General features: G+C 45.7%; 1 protein-coding gene and 1 pseudogene across 2 annotated transcripts in view; one reads left to right on the forward strand and one right to left on the reverse strand.

Annotated features, from left to right (window-relative positions):
- The window catches only part of TEC (tec protein tyrosine kinase), an 89,315-nt gene extending 69,967 nt beyond the window's left edge, over positions 1 to 19,348 (reverse strand). For both annotated transcript variants that reach the window (XM_019553236.1, XM_019553234.1), the window contains exon 1: positions 19,270 to 19,348. The gene's annotated coding sequence lies outside the window, so the exon portion shown is untranslated. The remainder of the gene's footprint in view (positions 1 to 19,269) is intronic.
- Positions 10,874 to 12,288, forward strand: LOC109321850 (annotated as a pseudogene).
- Position 19,349: the final 1 nt, after the last annotated feature.

The following is a 19,349-nucleotide window of genomic DNA, read 5'->3' on the forward strand; positions in this document are numbered from 1 at the left end:
TGCCAGGGGTCCTGCAATGACCTCGGCCAATTCCTTTAGGACTCTAGGGTGGAGATTGTCCGGGCTGCTGACTTGAACATGTCCAGTCCCTCCAGAAGCCCCTTAACTAGTTTCACGCTAACCTTTGGCCCAGGTGTGCCTCCCCTGGGGCGCGAGGGGGGCCCAGAAGGGAGGTGGCTGTTCTGGTTCCTACTTAGGAAGATGGAGGCAAAGAAATTGTTAAACATGTTAGCTTTGTTTTCTGGTGTGATGACCAAATTTCCTAACGCACCCTGCAAGGGCCCCACATTACCCGGGAACTTCTTTTTGCCCCCTATGTATTTAAAAAAGAACTTCTTATTGTCCTTAATCTGAGAAGCTAGTCCTAATTCCATCTTTGCCTTGGCCTTCCTAACTGCCCCGCTACAACCCTGAGCGACTGCAGAATAGTCATTCCTGGTGATGACCCCTTCTTTCCATTGGGTATATGCCTCCTTTTTAGCAAGGAGACATTCCTGGATGCTTTTAGTGAGCCATGGAGGCTTGTGTGCTCTCCTGCTCCCTTTGATCCTCGTTGGGATTACCTTCCTTTGGGCTTGGAGGATCACCTCCTTAAGAAGCAGGCACTCTCCTTGGACATCTGGCTCCCCTCCCCTCTGGGACTTCAGCGCTTCCCCAACTATCCTCCTTAGCTCATTGAAGTTTGCCCTCCTAAAGTCTAGGGCTGCTGCCTCACTGCATACCTTTGCCACCTTGCACTGGATGGTAAATTCCAGCAGGCGATGATCACTGTCACCCAGGTGGTCAAGCACCCGCAGCCCCCTCACCAGGTCATCACCCGTGGCCAGCACTAGGTCCAACAGGGCGTCCCCCCGGTGGGGCTGTGCACCTCCTGGGTTAGACGGAGGTCCTGCACTCTGTCTAAGAACCTCCGTGAGCAGTCAGACCTGGCTGACTGCTCCTCCCAGCAGATATTCAGGAAGTTTAGGTCCCCCATGACTACCACATCTTTAGCCTTCACTACCTCCGTGAGCTGACCTAAGAATTCCTGGTCAAGCTCTTCCCCCTGGTTGGGAGGTCTGTAGTAGACCCCCACTGTTAAGTCTCTCTCCCGTCGACTGCCTTGTACTCTAACCCAAAGCACCTTGTACCACAACTAATTACAGAAGATGGCCCCATTAGCCCAGGTGGCTCTGTGGTACTGTGACAGGAGTATCAATATCGGAGCCTTTCTGGGAGTGGCCCCACCCTCCTGTAATGGCCAACTGCCTGCTTATTCTCCTGCCACGCCCTGATCTTACTTGATTAGAAGATGGTTGTAATCAGCAGGAAGCTGCCCATTTCTCCACGCCCTGGTGACGGGGGCGCTACCTGCAGCTCCTTTTCCTCTCCTACACCACAGCCCAAGCCTTGCAGATAGAGTTGACGTAGTTTGACCTGGGCCTTGTTATGTTCTGGCCCTCCTCTTTACTCCCGGGGCTCCTCACTGCCCCCTCTCTCACTCGCTCTGGGGCTCCTTGCCACCCCCTTCTCTCTCTCTGGGACTCCTCGCTGCCCCCTAGCGCCGGGGCTGGGGCCAATACACCCCCAAACAAAGCTGCACCCTCTCCGGCACCAGGAGACCCCACGCTACCGTAGAGCTCCTATGAGGCCTCCTCCACCCCAGTAGCCTCACCCGGTCCTCCGGTCAAAACAGTAAATGTAAAACAAAGCCCCTGGGCTACAACATAAAAAACTTAACTGTCCGGTCAAACAAAAATCTACTCCCTACTAGAGAGTGAGGGAGCAGGGGGGAAGGAGGGCTCCCCAACCTCAACAGTGACCAGGGGATGCTCTCAGTCCCAGAGTCCTCCCCTCTGTCTGTCCGAGCTGAGTCCCTACTCCCACAGCTGCTAGAGAGGGACTGCCCTCCTGGCCTCCTACCTGGGCTTAAGAAGGGATAAGCCCTGCCCCTTCCTGGTCAGCTGGTTTTACCAGTTGCCCTGGCAACCAGCATCTGTGCAGCCCTAGTGACTGGCAGCTGAGCCTCCTCCTTTCTGCCACTAGGGGTCTCCCCAGAGCAGTCTCCACTCTCAGGCGCAGGGCACCTGAGTGCATTGCGACAGGTACCGACTAACAATCCCGCAAGAAGCAGTTTATAGGTGTTCACAGTTCCATTCCGAGACATGCAATTCTCTGGTTCAAACCTTTTAAATCTAGATATCATGGACATAATACCTACAGATGACTCGAACACAGACATTGTCACACTATCTGTAAATCACTACACAACAATTTGTTCCTATCAAAGTAAATAATTCTGATGCTTACAGTTCCAGTAGTTGTGAAATACCCTGGCAATGTGCTTATGTTGTTTTTTTGTATGGGCTGATATATAGAGAGGATTAAAGTATGCTTTTCCAGGAAGTGAAAGAGGTCTATGGATTTAAAAACACTACTGATGACCCACATCAACGGGGGGGGAGAAGACGTACATACCTATGACTGTATAAAAGTTAGCTTGCAGAGTCTGTGGTAATTTTTTTAAGGATTTTGTATTACTAAACTTTATATTTAGAAATGAATGTAGATGCCAAATGTAGATTCATTATACTGTATATTTGTGTTTTGTTAAAGTGCTTCCGCTTAAAATCAAGGTGGGGACGAAGAATCTGAGACCAAACAATGTGGGGGAAATTTGTCCAGTGTCCAGAAGCAAAAGTTCCCATCTACATGAGGCTTCAGAAATACCACTGCTTGATTTTTTTTTCCTGAAAGCAAACCTCCATTTTGGAAGGTACAACACTTGAACTAGATACCTGTAGGAACTGCCAGTGACCTGCAGAGCCTTTTACATGTAAGCCACCAGTATGAATCCTACTGAACTCAACAGGGATTAAAAATTGTTCCTACTCAGTAATGCACAGTAGCTCATGTGTGGCAAGTTTGGTAAACCCTTGTTCCAGCTACTATGTCACAAAAATCACCATTGTGCTGTTTTCAGGATGGGTTTTATTCTCTCTCATCATTTTATATAATTTTATATTTTATAAATTTTATTATTTAAAAAATAAGTTTTATTATTTATTATATAAAATTATTATTATTTTAAATAATTTATAAATTTTATATAATCATTTTATATAATGCTTAGGATAATACAGCCACAGGCCTAGTTGAATCTTTTAGTGGAAGTTCCAGTAACAAGAGTCAGAATGACATTGATATAAATTGGGAATCATTGGCAACAGTGTAACTACACACATTTTTGAAGTGGGCATGGGATGCTTAAATGCTCAGAAAACACATTCAAAACTATAGGGCCATGTGACTAGAAGGACTACCCATATCATGGAATCCAGTCTCCTGCAACCACAGGTAAGTACGTAACATTTACCCAGTAGGGCTGTAACATGAACTGAACTAATGTAGCTAATGTTAACACAGAGTGTAATAATAGTGAAACGTAACCAAGTTAGTCTTGTCCTGTAAGCAACTTGAAAACTTCATTTTGTATCCTTCTGCTTGACATAAGTAAATAAACTCTGCATGGCCTTTATGTAGGAGTGTGTGTGAAAGGGTGAATGGTGAGAGAATGGCATAGAGACAGGAAAAAAAAGATTGAACTGTTTATGTAAGCAACAAGATGCCAAATGTGTAAGTTACTAGTCAGTAAACTAATTAATGGATGGCTGAAGAATCCCTGAGGCCTAGGACACATAGGAGATAACGAGGAGGAGAATTGCACACATCCTGCCAGATGGGCAGCAAGGACACTCCAAGGCTGAGATAACAACTTTCACAACCAAATTGACCCTGGGCTGAGATGAGCAGAAAATGAATGAAGAACAACTGCAAAAACAGAAGCTGGGTATGGAAGCACATCCACATAAACTCAACCAGAAAGCACAAATTTGATATTTAGCTTTATGGAGGAGCGGGGAAGAACCCTAAAGTATACTATAGGAGGGGAATGCTGCCCCTGCAAGTGCAAGGAATTAGCTAGGCAAAGTAAGCTACAGAGAAAGGTAAAATACCTTCAACACTGCTGGACAATCTAACCTGCATAAGAAGAGAAAAAACACCCTTTTCTGACCCTAGTGATCAAAAAGTGTAAATTGGTTGGCTGTAGATGTGTTTAATCCTAAACACATGAGCAACACCTACCTATCTACCATGTACCGGAGGAAGAAAGGCAAACAAACAAACAAATACATACAATCCAGAAGCCAAGTAATGTATTTAGCAGAAGAATAGAAAACTCTCCATAGCTCCTGCTGGCAACAAAGAGAAGCCCAGAAGCACGGGATTAACAAAAGGCTGTTCCCAACAAATAGTGTAAACATTTAAAAATTCAAGAGGTAGATAAAAAGACAAGTGAAGCAAAACCAATCCAAAACAGACTACTCATACCAACCTGCCTTACTTGTACAAAGAAAGCCATATAATCCTTTGTAGCCTGAAATAAAGCATAACTCCAACTTGTGTTTTGAGGGCAAGTGCCCTAAGATACTGCAAGCCTAGCACCAACATTCAACTTACACCAACCCTCAGGAAACTACCTGCCACCCAACCTGGGACTATTTTGTCTAGCTTTAACCTTTGCCCCCAACTCCTGTTCTCCCTGTAAGCCAGGTGAAAAATCCCCACACCACCTGATACCACATATGCAAACAACCCAGACAGCAATCAAGTTTTCTTTCAAGCTCTTTATGATAATATCAAACACTTAAAGCAGGGATGGGCAAAATGCGGCCTGGGTGCCAGATGCAGCCTGCCAGGCCACTATCTGGCCCATGGGGCCCCTAAAAAATTTAGAAAATTAATATTAATCTGCCCTGGGCTGCCTATCACACGGCCCTTGATGGTTTGCCGAAACTCAGTAAGCATCCCTCTGCTCAAAATAATATCCCTCCCCTGACTTAAAGCCACATGTTACATGCTCTAATTAACTACTCCAAGGACACCTTTATCTCCTCCATACATTTCTCAAGCTTCATCTTGAATCAAGTCAGATCCCTTACTCTTAACTACTTTGTTCAGAAGACTATTCCAAACCTTCACTTCTCTAATGGAAACAAAAACCTTCTAAATTTCCATTAACCTAAAACTTATTCATGACCAATTTGTGCCCATTTGATTTGGAACCAATAATGTCTTTTCATTTAAATAGTTTTCCTTCCCTGATAATCTGCCCTGAAATGTATTTATAAAGAATGTTTCAACTTTTTGTTTTGCTAAAGTATATGCACCAAGCTCCTTTAACCTCATCTCACAGGACACATTCTCCATCCTCTAATCATTCAGAGAGTCCTTCTCTGCATCTGTTCCAAATTAAATTAATCTGTTTTGAACAGAGGTGACCAGAACTGCACATAAAATTTTATGAGATCTTATCAATACTTGGTATTATAAATTAGTATTTTTTTAAGTCTCAATAAAAGGGCATGATTTTTTTTTTTTTAAAAAAAAAAGATATCCACGGTTCTAAAAAAAAAAAACTGCTCTGCAGATGAGCAGAGCAAGGAACAGTTCAAGACCGTGCCAGGGAGTCAGTCCTCCAACAGAGATGCTCTGGTGTTAGCCAGAGCATCTCTTTCATTCTCCTGCTGCCTCAGGCCCTGTGCTGTCCAAGGTAAGGGGGAAGGAGGGACGTGCCCAGGGCTGCGGGTGGGTATGGACCCAGCCCAGCCCTGTGCGGCTCACTAGTCCAGCTTTGCACCTGAGGCACGCACAGAACCAGTGCCTCCCGGAGCTCTGTGACCCACTCTGGTGCAAAACTGGACTAGTGAGCCACACGGGGCTGGCCCATGTACTGCCACATGTCACCCCGCCACAAGCACAGCAAGGCAGAGGCAGGACCTGGTGCAGCACAGTGTGGTGTGGCACAGCACGCAGGGACAGCATGCCAGGCCCAGCCAGATTCTGCTGCCCCTGGGGCTGTTCCCGTTAGAAGCTGCTTGCCCTAGGCTGTTCCCTGGGCCCTGCCAGCCCCGGGGCTCCTCGCATGGGTCCTGCCACCATGGGAATGGCCCGGCTGGGCAGCAGGAGCAGCCCCAAAGCCGGCAGAACCCATCTGGGCACAGCATGTGGTCCCCAGGCACCGTACTGGGTCCTGCCACCATGGGAATGGCCTGGCCAGGCAGCAGAGGGGCCCCAAGGATGGTGGTCCCCATGTGCCGCGCCAGGTACTACCATGAACAGCCCGGCCCGGCCGGGTGGCAGACAGGCCCCAGGACCCAGCTGGGCCCAGCACATGGTCCCCACATCTTGCTCAAGGTCCTGTCACCATGGACCAGCCCTGCCAGGCAGCAGAGAAACCCAAGGGCTGGCAAGACCTGGCTGGGCCCGGCATGCAGTCCCCATGTGCCGCACCAGGTCCTGCTGCCATGGCTCAGAGCGCCCCATTCCTGCTGCTGCTGCTAAAGGTAAGTTATGGGCCCTGGGTGGGGTGGCTGTGGCCCTCCAGGGGGAGCTGGGACCATGGGCATGGGGGGCTGGGGCCCTGTGGGGGGGCATTCTATGTGCTGTGGGGGGGCCTGCATCCTGTGGGGGCCAGGGGACCCACCCCTCCTAAGCAGCCCTCCCACAAGGTCCCTCACACCCACAGTCCCCCCAGCACCCCAGACCATCCCACACACCAACCCACATCCCTCCACACACAGCCTCCCACCTTCCCCCACACCCTTTCCCATCCTCTTCCTGCAAACACAACATCCCCCCATCACACACCCATCATGTGCAAAGAAAACCAAAAGTACACATCAACACATATAACTATTTAGAATTTACTTTATCATGATGATAGAGACACTGGTAGGCTTCCACATCACCAGGTACCAAGTGGCCAAGTCCCAGAAGCTCCTGAAAGCAAGTAGCCCTGAGTTGCTTGCCAGGGCAGCTTTTTGTATGGATGGGGCCAGCACAGGGCAGCTTTTTATACTGTTGGGGACAACACAGGTACTGGGCCCGGGCTCTAGCTCCCCCTGGCTGCAAATCTGGGAGGAGCCGAGCAGGGTTATTTTGCCCCAAGTGGCACAATTTGCTCCTCAATGAAGTGCATGTCTGAGCACATGCGCTGAGGCAAAAAGCCCTGGCTCAAATTTGCACTGCTTCTATCTGAGCTGCTTCAAGCACATGTGCTTGCATTGTTGGATGTACCCCAAGAGGCAGAACTTTGCTCTCTTGGGAACTGAACAGTATGTCAGTTGCTATTGCATACTAACCTAAGAACTCCAAGTCACTCAGAGGACCAAGCATTCATTTTATAATGGATACATAACAAGTTGGATCATTGTACTCAGAGTAGTTTGCAGTGGGTTAATGTCTGCCTATTTTGGAGGGAAGATTTAGTGAAGTTTCTCAGGGACCTGGTATTGTCTGATGATTTGAAGGATGGGATTGAGTGCACACCTGTTAAAATTTGCAAATGACAAAATTGGAGTTTCAGCCATATTGCTGAGTAAGATGAGGATTCAGACTGACCTAGAAAAATGGTCTGAGATTTATCAAATGAAATTCAGTATGAACTTGAAATAGAATAATTGCATGTACAAATACAGACTGAGGAATGACTGGCTACTGCAGAAAAGGACCAGGATGATAGTGGATTATAATCTGAATACAAAACAAAGAATCTGGGATATATGAACACAAGTGTCCCTTTTCAGTCAAGGAAAGCAATTCTTCTGTTCTTTTTGATACTGTTATAGCCTCACTTGGGGTAGTACATCCTGTCTTGGGCACCATACTTAATGAAAGACATGAACAAACAGGAAAAATTCCAGCAGAGAGCAACAACAATTATTAGATATCTAGGAAACGTGACTGACGAGGAAAAGGTGAATGAACAAGGATTAATCGGCCTGGAGAAGAGATATAGATACAATTTTCAAATATCTAAAGGGCGTTTATACAGAAGATGGTGATGGACTATTCTCTGTGGCCACAGAGGACAGAACAAAAAGCAACAGTCTCAAATTGCAAAAAGAGAAACTTAGGTGTGATGCTGAGATGAGCTTTCCCACTTTGAGACTGGGTAGCTAGTTCCAATGTTTAAATCAGAGAGGTCATGGAATTGTCATCCTTGGATGTTTTTAAGAGCAGGTTAGACATACACTTAACTCTAAAATTCTTCCCCCAACCTTTTGCACATGGCTACTGATTGATTTCTATTGTTATATCTTTGTATACCTCCTTCTCATCTGAGATGGGCCAGATAGGGATTGGGTAATGAAAAGCCAACAAGCAGCTCAGTTGTGTGAAGAGCTGTTTCAGTAGCCCTGTGCAAAAGGTTGGGAGAAGAATGTTAGAGGAAGCAGGTTGTGAGAGGCTTTGAATGAAGCTTCATTTGCTTTAAAAAGGGGGTTGAGACAAGACAAGAGGCACGTGCGCGCTCATCTCGACATGCCCTCAATGTCTTCATTATGCTATCGTGGAATATTTGGATGTATTTTCACTGGATAATTATTGCTTCCTGGCATGCATGTACAAGACTGACTTCAAACCTTGCCTCTCATGCTCGTGCAGATACTGAAATGAGTGGGCCAGATGATTTTAGGGACAGGAAACACTACAAGTTCCTGTTTGCCAAGTTTCCACTACATCATTTCATCAGGATATGTCCCTTTTTTGTGAAATAGGGACTCCCTGCATATCCACTTAAATCTTAAGAAATAAGCCAAAAATCTTATATTTGTGAAATACCTGCTGTTTCCCTAATTTTCTGACACTCCAGGGTCTCCGTAACAGTATGCTTTTTCCTTCTCTCCCATGGAGATGCCAGTAATCTAATACTGATAAGATTAACATTGTAACCAGTTGATTTCACTATCATGTAGAGTGGGTTTAAAGGACAGTGCCACAGAGCTGATACACTGTTCTTTTTTTTTTTTCGTGCTCAAACACCACATCCTCCAATACCACATCCTCCCAATTTAAATCTAGTACAGACAGCTTCAGCTGAGAAAAAGCAACAGTATGGCCTGCTACAACTAACATCCTGGATTAAGCACTAGAACGAATATTAGGTTACAATATGAGTCATAGAACTAATACTATTGTATATTAAGCATAAATTTAATCTATTATTTTGAGTTTTGTCTATTGAGTTTTACCATTTTAGCTATTTACAAAAGAATGTTTTTCCTTTTACTGTATACCTGAACTGTGTTCATTACAATTAGGATTACACCAAAAAGACATTAGTTAATATGAGATTTTTTTGGTCGTAAACTTTCACAATGCATTGCTTTTCAGGAGAGATACTTGGAGGAATTATATTTTTGTTTTCATTTTAACATTGTTACAGGATCTCTTGTGAGGAATTAACCTTAAGTTATGCCAGTGGTGAATCCAGATGTAGGACTGAAAAACCACATTAATATAAGAAATTTAAGTATTATCTCTGACAAAGATAAACATTCTTTTCCCTCTTAACCAGCACATGTTTTATGAAATAAAAGTGAGGTAGCCTCTTGATTGTGTGGGTTTTTCTTCTCCCGTCACAGAATCCTATTGTTCAAGGAAGTGACCATTTCTGACAAGACATTGAAAAAACATTTGCACTACAGTGGTAGCATGCTCTAGCCAGAACACTCCTAAACATACCCCTTCTACCACCTCCTACTGACATGCTTCACACCTGGAAACAGGCTAAGTGACCCTGCTCCAAGGATATCCATAGCAGCCACTCTCAAGCACACCAAAAAAACAAGGTCTCAAGGGATGCTACAGAGTAGCCTCCACAGCATATTTACAGAGTTGGATGGGAGGTGACCATATTATTTTAAAAGAAACCTAGGGCATGCTGCCTCCTCCACCAGGTCAACAGGCCTGGCTGCTGGGCCCTGCTGCAGCTACAAAACCTGCCAGCTCTTAAGATCGGTGCAGTAGGGTTCTGGGGCCCTGACATGGGTGCTAGGTTTTACACATTTTCCCCGTGGGAATCTGAAGTTCATGAGCTAATCAGTTTAGTGAAACTGGCTGTAGATGATCCCAGTGGGATCCTGTTATGTCACTCAACCTGATCTCAAACATTTGGTTTTTCTACTTTAAATGCTTATAAATTACTGGATAATAAATTACTGCTTGTGGGAACAGTATTAGACTGGGTTTATACTCCTGATATCATCCCTAAGAATTCCTCCAGAGGCTTTATTCTGTTGAATTATCTTCTCACCTTTCAAGGATATCACCACCCTACTTCAGTGCAGCAGGATCTCTGCTGTGTTAGCTCCATTAGAAAAAAATGGGAATACATTTCTCTTAGCCCTCTCAGGTCTGCTATTTCTCACACTTTCAAGAAACTCCTGCCTCTCCAATACAAAAAACCTTTCTTTTTCTCTCTTATAAAATTAATCCCAAACCCAGGCTTGTATTTCACTATTTTAGTTTTGCGTAGCATGTTATATCACATTGTATTTATCCTTTCCATGAAACATTGCCCAAGTCAGAACCTGAGATAAGCTGATTTAAAATTGCTGGCATTAGTATTCAGTTATCAGTCACCACTGTCTGTTTCCCCATCTCATTAAGATAGAAACTGCACATGTATTCCAGCTGAATGTCAGCTTTTCTACCCTACATATTTCTATGTATTCTCTTTTCTAAACAAAGCATGTGAAAAGATGGGATCAGAAAGGTAGTTTAAGAGTGATGTTGTAACTGTGATAGTCCAGAAATTATGCAAGACAGGAAAGGAGATCAGAATGATTTTCTAGGCTAAGGAAGGGAATAATAAACGTGGGGAACATGTGTTAAATTGACATCCATTGTTCATTAAATCATAAAAAGTTTCTTGAGCCCAGATTCAGTGGTGAGGAGAGCATGAGAGATTCCTGGAGAGTTGTGCCTAATTAACAGCTACTTTGTTCCCATACATATTCATGGTCCATTGACTGAAGGGAATTAATGCATGAGATGACAGCACCAGAAACAGCTGATGGCACTGGAAAACAGACTGAAGGCATAGATGGATAAGCATCGCCTCAGGTTGGACAAAGATCTTGAAACACAGCGCAACAACTTTACTGCTGAAATGACAAAGCTAATTAAAAAGCACCAAGCAGCCACAGTAAAGGAGCCCAAAGTGATGGCTAATGAAGAGAAGAAGCTTCAACAACACATTCAGGCCCAACAGAAGCAGGAATTGAACAGCTTCCTGGAATTGCAGAAGAGAGAATATAACCTCCGCAAAGAGCAGTTCAAAGAGGAGCTGAATGAGAACGAGAGCACCCTGAAGGAGAAGCATGAGTGGCTTTTCAAGCAGAAGAGAACATCCAGCATTTCCAGTCAGAGGAGGAGGCCAACCTACTGAACCACCAGCAGCAGTACCTGGAGCTGAAATGCCTCCACTTCAAGCAAATAATGCTCCTGGGGCACCACAACTGGAGCAAGACCTTGCTTGGGAGGAGCTGGACAAGATGCAGATGCTGCTGTGCCAACACAAATCCATGCAGAATCTGGAGTTCCACCACCTCAGCACCACCCAGAAAATGCACTGCAAGCTAATCTACCTGCAGCACTAGACTGAGCTCACCAACCAGCTGGAGTACAACAGGCAGCATGAGAGGGAACTACAGTACAAGCATGTCATGAAGGTCAGCCCAAGAGCCTGAAGTCCAAAGAGCTATAGATCAAGAAGCAGTTCCAGGACACATGCCAGATTCAGACATGGCAGTACAAAGCCTTGAGAAACTATCTGCTGGAGACCATGCCAAAGAGCAAGCACAAAGCAGTGCTGAAATGGCTCAAGGAGGAGCAGATGTGCAAGCTGGCCATCCTTGCCAAGCAGTACAATCACAGCATTAATGAAATGCTCTCAACACAAGCTCTGCATCTGGACAAGGCACAGGAAGCAGAGTGCCAGGTTTTGAAGATGCAGCTGCACATGAACTGAAGCTGCTGAACATGTATCAGAGTAAAATCAAGATGCAGGCTGAGGCCCAACATGACCAGGAGCTGTGTGAGCTTGAGCAGAGGGTGTCTCTTTGCAGGGCCCTCCTGGAACAGAAACTTGGGAAGGAGATGCCGGTGCTGCAGGAGTGCACAAAGCAGATATGGAGCCTGCTGGAGCAGCAAGCCCATGAGATCAAAGCCTTTGACTTGGAGAGCATATGGGAAGGTTTTAGTAACATGGTTCTTTCTAACCTCTCCCCCAAGGTGTTAAGCCACAACTACCTGGCTGGTCCCACAATCCAACAGGGGGTGCAGGACCTCATTGGGGTCATCCTATGGGTGGCCCACCACAAGGTTGGGGCCATCCAACACAAGGTGGACCCAGCCATGGGGTTACCCCTTGGGGCCCATGCAAGAGGTCTCTTGAGGTAGTGTGATAGGGGTCCACAACAGCCTCCAGGCTCTGAGGCAGACAGTCTCCAGAGGATGGACCGAGCAGGGCATGAGCAGGAGTACAAGTGTTACTTCACAAATATCCAGTGGTTCACACATGACTGGTCACAGGATGAACATAAGCCACCAATGCGATGCTGCAGCCAGCAAAGCAAACAAAACCCTGCCTTGCATCTCAAGCAAGACCCAAGAAGTCATCCTCCCACTTTATTCAGCCTTGGTGAGGCCACAGCTGAAGTACAGCATCCAGTTCTGGGCTCCACACTTTAGAAGGGATGTGGAGAAGCTTGAGCGAGTCCAGAGGAGAGCCACGCACATGATTAGAGGTCAAGAGAGGAGGCCTTATGAGGAGAGGCTGAGAGGCATGGGACTCTTCAGCCTGGAGAAGTGAAGGCTCAGGGGTAACTTGGTGGCAGCCTATGAGTATATAAGGGGTGTGCATCAGGAAATGGCAGAACATTTTTTCACCAGAGCACCATAGGAAAGGCAAGGTCTAGCAGTCACAAACTGCTGGAAGACCATTTTAGATTGGACAGAAGGAAAAACCGCTTTACCATCTGAGTCTCCAGAGTGGAATAGGCTCTCCCCAGAAGTGGTGCAAGCTCCTACTCTGGCTATGTTCAAGAAACACCCGGATGACTTCCTGCCCTTTGGGTAGGGGGCTGGACCTAATGATCTTGCGAGGTCTCTTTCAGCCCTAGCACCTATCAAATCTGTTAAATGTATCTTTGCCACCTTGCAGGAAATTTCTGCTTCACCTTGCCATGCCAAAGTATTACTCTTGTTTAACCAGTTGAGCTCTATACTTTCTCTCCTTTTTTATAATGAAGTCTTTATACACAAACTTGTAGCATTTCATTTTTTAAACCAGAGTGTAAACTTCAGTCATAAAAAGGGAAAAGGAGAATAGAAAGCAGACAAAAGCAACAGAGAACAACCATTGATTCACTGAAGTTACAGACATCTTTTCACAATCCTTATGCAGACAGAACAAAGTACAAAGTTCTATTTCCTTATAAATAGAAAGTGTTTTGCATATTTGAGATAAATGTTTGCATAAAAATTAAAATATTTTTACATTTTACATTTAAGGCCAATCTAAGACTAACAAAATCCACAGGGGACTAGTCTAATGTAGAACAAAACAATGCACTGGGGGGAAAAATACAAGCTTTTCTCCAGGGGTGTAGGTTATAGCCATGTTGGTCTAAGGACATAGGCAGACAAGGTTCTTTGGGTGAATTTGATATTTTTTATTAGACCAACTTAAATAGTTGGGGGAAAATTTTTTAGCAAGCTTTCAGGTTTAAAAACCCTTTGTTGTTTTTTCCCATGCTTCTTCGAACTTCTGCAATGGTGAAATTTGCTTCTTCCTCATGATCTTATCATCAAATCATAAGATGCTGCAGTTTCATCACATCTACTTACTGAACAGAATATTGTAGAGCAACATACTGTTTTATCCATCTTAATTTTCAGCCATCATGAGTGACCATCTAGGTCTCTCAATGCTTCACATTACTAAATTCAAAATATGTAATTTACAATCTTCTTCTTGTCCTATCTCCAGTCCCCCCTTCCTATAAGTTCTGCTACCAATATTCTGCACAGGCCACTGCTTCTGGTGCTCATGTTGCCAAATCTTGTGGAGTGCATTGTGGAGCTATAGGGCATCACAGGAGATGATCCATGGTTTGCTCCTCCTAGTAAACACATTGGTCAGCTGCATAGAGGCACCAGGATTTCATGAGAAAGTTGCATCAGTTGTGACCCACTCTCAATCTGTTTGGGCTCCGCCATGTGTGGCATTTGTAACTGGAACTGGATGCTAAATCTTCACTAGGAGTAATTCCTCACTTCCTCCATTGAACAGCTTTGTCACCTAGTTTCTCCCATTCTTTTTGCCAGAGGGTAGCTCTGGCTGATTCAGGTGATGTGGTCAATTATACAGTAGAGGACAAAAAGCTATATTTCTCAGTGAGAGACAACAGAGCGTTTGTTGATGTCCATATAACAGATGGCAATCATCCGACTCTTTCACCTGTCAGTCAGTGTCACCAGCTACTTTCCTCCTGATGTAAAGGGGTGCTGTTCTAGTAGACTAGTTCTACATTAGATAGGTTCCTTGTATATTGTGTTAGTTTTAGATTGGGATTATAGGTAAAATGTAAAAATGTAAATTACAATATATGATTAAAATGTAATATAATAGATCAAAGACATAATTCTAGAGTCTTTTCAACTATTCAAAAAAAAATTATACCTTCACATCTGGGAGCAGGGGGAAAGAGATGATCTTGTTCATATCTGAAACACTAAGAAATAAGGTTTAACAGGATGAAACAATCTCATGCACTGGTACAGGCTGGGGACTGACTGGCTAAGCAGGAGCTCTGCAGAAAAGGACCTGGGGTTTACAGTGGACAATAAACTGAATAAGCCAACAGTGTGCCTTTGTTGCAAAGAAAGCTAATAGCATACTGGGCTGAACTAGTAGGAGTGTTCCCAGGAGATTGAGGGAAGTGATTACTCCCCTCTATTCAGCACTGATGAGGCCACATCTGGAATACTGTTTTGGGCCCCCCATTACAGAAAGGATGCAGACAAATTGGAGAATCCAGTGGAGGGAAACAAAAATGGTCAGGGCATATGACTTAAGAGGAAAGGCCAAGGGAACTAGGCTTATTTAGTCTGGAGAAGAGAAGACTGAGGGAGGCTTTAACAACAAACTTCAACTACCTGAAGGGGGTTCCAAAGAAGATGGTGCTAGATTGTTCTCAGTGATGGCAAACAACAGAACAAGAAGCAATGGTCTCAAGTTGCAGAAAGGGAAGTTTAGGTTAGATATGAGGAAAAACTCTCTCCTAGGACAGTAGTAAAGCACTGGAACAGGTTACCAGAGAGGTGGTGGAATCGCTGTTCTTGGAGGGTTTCAAGACCCGGCTAGACAGAGTTTGGCTGGGATGATCTAATTGGGGATGGCCCTGCTTTGAGCAGGAGGTTGTTCTAGATGACCTCCTGAGGTCCCTTCCAACCCTAACTTCCTATAATTCTATGAAATCTAGGCTATGGCAGATAAGGGGGCAAGTCTTTGCCAGGAGACCTTCCCGAAAAAGATTCTACTAGCAGCAACTTCCCAGTTAGTTTGAGTGATCTAGTGTGGGGGACTGCCGATCACAGCTGTAACAGTATCACATGGGAAAGTGTCAGAGCCAGGTGCCTAGCCTGATTACACTGCTTTCATTTTCTGAATGATTTCAGCATGCAACCCAATGTTGAAAGCATTGTCTTAATGTAAAACCTTAGTGCACAGCATTATTACTTCTGCGAGACAGCTGAGTATGCAACACCTCCTTTCTTATAAGAACAGAGATATGAGTGAATATAACAATTGACTTGTTAAAATTAGAAATTGAAACCAAAGGGAAAACCCCTAAAAAAATAAGAAAAGCACAGCACAAGGATTGACTCTGTGGGCCCTGCCACACATTTAAATTAAAGCTGGATAGAAACCAGCTATAAAAAAAACACTGTTACACATTTTCAAACACTGATTTTGTAGCTAGTTGGCTCTTTTCATAGCTGGATGGACATGCTTATGGGGTGATAATTGCTTTGCAGATATAGCCTGTCTAAATCTATGGCACAACTAACCAGTTAATTGTGTAACATATGTAATGTGTGGCCTGTAGGAGCCATAGCCATCAAGAAGAGCTACAGTGAGATGCCAAAGGTCACCTCAAGACTTCCTCCCTAACCAACTGTATGAGGGTAGAGGAATAGGAAAAAAAAAAAAAGAGCAGGGAGGGAGAGAAGCCCCGAAACTGGGCAGATGAAGACAAGCATGCACTACCATTACAATCATTCATGTCAGAAAGACAGTTTATAGCTCCTTTTATCTAGCACACACACTACTTTCTGCTTGCCCTCCGTCCCTGTACAGGTCTCCAATGTGGCTGGGAGTAAGAGTATCATAAGAGGGGGACAGCAGTTCCCCATCCACAGCTCCAGTGCCCAAGGCAAGATCTAGATGACACACTTGAGGGTCTGGAACTTCTGGAACCACCCTTGAATCTGCTAAGTGGGAAGGGAGAAAAGCTCTGTCAGAGGAGTGAGTCAGGGAAGAGCCATCTAGAAAAGACAAGAGCGAGGGTGGTCCTCAGAGAAAAAAATGGGGGTGAGAAGAAAGTGACATCCACGGAGAAGGAAAAACACATTCTTGCCTGAGAGAAGCAGGGAGTAACCACTGGAGAAAAGGGTTACGTGGTTTAAAGAGGAGGGTCACTCACATGATCGGGGGCAGCAGGGCAGGCCCTACGAGGAGAGGCTACGGGACCTGAACCTGTTCAGCCTCCACAAGAGAAGGCTGAGGGGGGATCTAGTAGCCTGTTACAAACTAGTCAGAGGGGACCAGCAGGCACTGGGGAAGTCCCTGTTCCCACAAGCACTACCAGGAGTGACCAGGAATAACGGTCACAAGCTGGCAGAGGGTGGATTTAGGCTAGATATCAGGAGGCGCTACTTCAAGGTGAGGGTGACTAGGATCTGGAACCAATTTCCAAGAGAAGTGGTGCTGGCTCCTACCCTGGGGGTCTTTAAGAGCAGGCTGGATGAACACCTTACTGGGGTTGTTTGACCCCAGTATTCTTTCCTGCCATGGCAGGGGGTCGGACTGGATGATCTGCTCAGGTCCTTTCCGACCCTAGAAACTATGAAAGAGAGCTAGAGAGTAGTAGAGCGAAAGATGGCATTCATACCACATAGGAAGTTACAATGGTTTTGTGACTAGCATGAAAGCAGTCTTCAAATCCTTGAAGGGCTGCTATAAAGAAAAGGGGAAGCACCTTTTCTCTCTTGCTGCAGAAAGGAGAATGCGGACTAATGGCTTGAAGTCACAGCAAAGTAAGTTTACACTGGATATCCAGAAAAAAATTGTCACTGTAAAAACAGAGAGGCAGTGGAATAGACTACCTAGGGAAGCTGTGGACTCCCCATCACTGTAGGCATTCAAAAAGAGGTTGGGCAGCAGCCAGGTGGGGATGATCAAGGCCTGTGCTATACCATGGGCATTTCCCATGCTTGTGGGCCTTCCTGGTCCACTCCCCCCCCAACACACACACTTTTTCTGCTATACGTGTTAGAGAGTTCTTAAGCCTTCCCAGAGGCATGGGGTGTTAGCTACAGCCAAGGTTGGGACTTTGACTGAAATGTGCCAGTATTCCTGTTGGGAGCAAAGCCAGAGGTTCCTGGCTAGAAGGCCTTGCCCCTCCGCTCAGAGGTTCCTGGCTACCATGGTTCCTCTTGCCCTTCCAGACTGATCCCCATATTTGGGGTCAGGAAGGAATCTTATCCCATGGTCAGATTTATATGGACTGCGGCAGGTTTTGCCTTCCTCTGTAGCAGAGGGCATGGCTCTCTACCTGCAATCTCTTGAGTGATACTGACAACATTGTATAGAAGCAGGACATTGGCTGCCATGGTTCCCCTGCTTTACCTGTGGCAAGTTAGGGTGTTAGGTCTATGTTGTGTCTGGGTTGACGGCAGTCTTATGTAGAGTTTAGATTATGTTTGAATGAAGTAATTTGGCTAAGGATGATCCTACCTCAGTCCAGGGGTTGGACTAATAATCTCTAGAGATCCCTTCTAGCCCTACTTCTCTATGACTCTATGGGCATTTTTACACATGTATGCACTGGAGTGGCGTGAATGCATTTGTATAAATGGCAAACTGCACACCAGTACTGAGAAAATGGTGCCAGCACACTTTTGAACTAAAACACATAGATGTTTTAGTTCAAAAGCACACCACCAACATTTTCTGCACACTGATGCACATTTTGCCATTTATACAAATGCATGTGACACAGTGCCAGGTGTGTCAGCTAGTGTGCACCACAGACTCAATTAACTGAGTCTGCTCTGATGCACCGGATTTCCAGCGTGCCAGAGCAGACAAAGGTACATTACCTCCCTGTCCCCTTAAAGATGAAAATATACTAAGTACTAACAATAGAAGGTGACAATTTGTTAATCACTTGGTGAACAGTTGTGAGCACTAATCCCAGAAGAAACACAATTTACTCTACCATCACACTGTACAAAATGCAAGATTTTATACTCTACAGCATTTGTGTCCATAAGAATGGTCAAGCATCCACAGGGTAGCTTTACTTGAACTTCTTTCTATCTATGGTCAGACTTTTGGTCTTAAATGTTTTTGTTTGCTAGACTTCCAAGATGATGCTGAAGAAGTACTTTGGAGTTGAATTTTGAGATGCACATTAAATCAATTCAAGTCTGATATACACTTACTATACCAAACAGTTTACACCAAGAGACAGGTACATGAACATTTGGAAAGGAAGCCTGTGTTAGGGCACTATGTGAGCTCACCCAGCTACTACCCAGATGGCCAGTAATTAAAATTATTACATATAAAAGTATTCTCAGCCCTCCCGGGGAGGAGAAGGCAAGCCAAGGCTAACTGATTTGGTTCTTTCACATGCTTTTTCACTGTCGCATCCCAGAACACTTTGCTGAAGGGCAGACATTTCAAATCTTTCAAATGGCTTCTCTCCCTAAGCCACCAGCCTGCAAAACCACCAGGGCTCTGCCCCAGAGCATCAGGATCAAAGCATTTCGCCCCGGGACCTTAGAGAGGGGCGCGCTCCTTGCCCCGCCGTGCCGGGGTGGGTGGTCTCAGCAGAGTTGAGGCGAGGGCGGTACGGGATGGTCCGGCCGCAGGCAGGGGCTGCACTGCACGCCCTCTGGCGGGCGGTCCCCGCTTCTCCGTGAGCCTCTCTAGGACCCCGTGCGGCTGCAGCCCCTACACAGCCCGGGGACCAGCAGGCCACCTGCTCGCCGGCCCTTCCGCCGGTGCCCTGAGCACACGGCAGGGCTGGCAAGCGCGCGGAGGAGCCGGGCTGCAAGCCCCCCCGGCCCGCCCTGCCCCGCACTTACCTGGGCGGTCGGGTCCGAGCTGGCGCCGCTGGCGCTGGAAGGTGCCTCAGCGCCGAGCGAGCTGCGGGTCACCCCCGCCC

This window comes from Crocodylus porosus, unplaced genomic scaffold (genome assembly GCF_001723895.1).
Source record: "Crocodylus porosus isolate Cpor-Errol unplaced genomic scaffold, CroPor_comp1, whole genome shotgun sequence".
Lineage (NCBI taxonomy): Eukaryota > Metazoa > Chordata > Crocodylia > Crocodylidae > Crocodylus > Crocodylus porosus.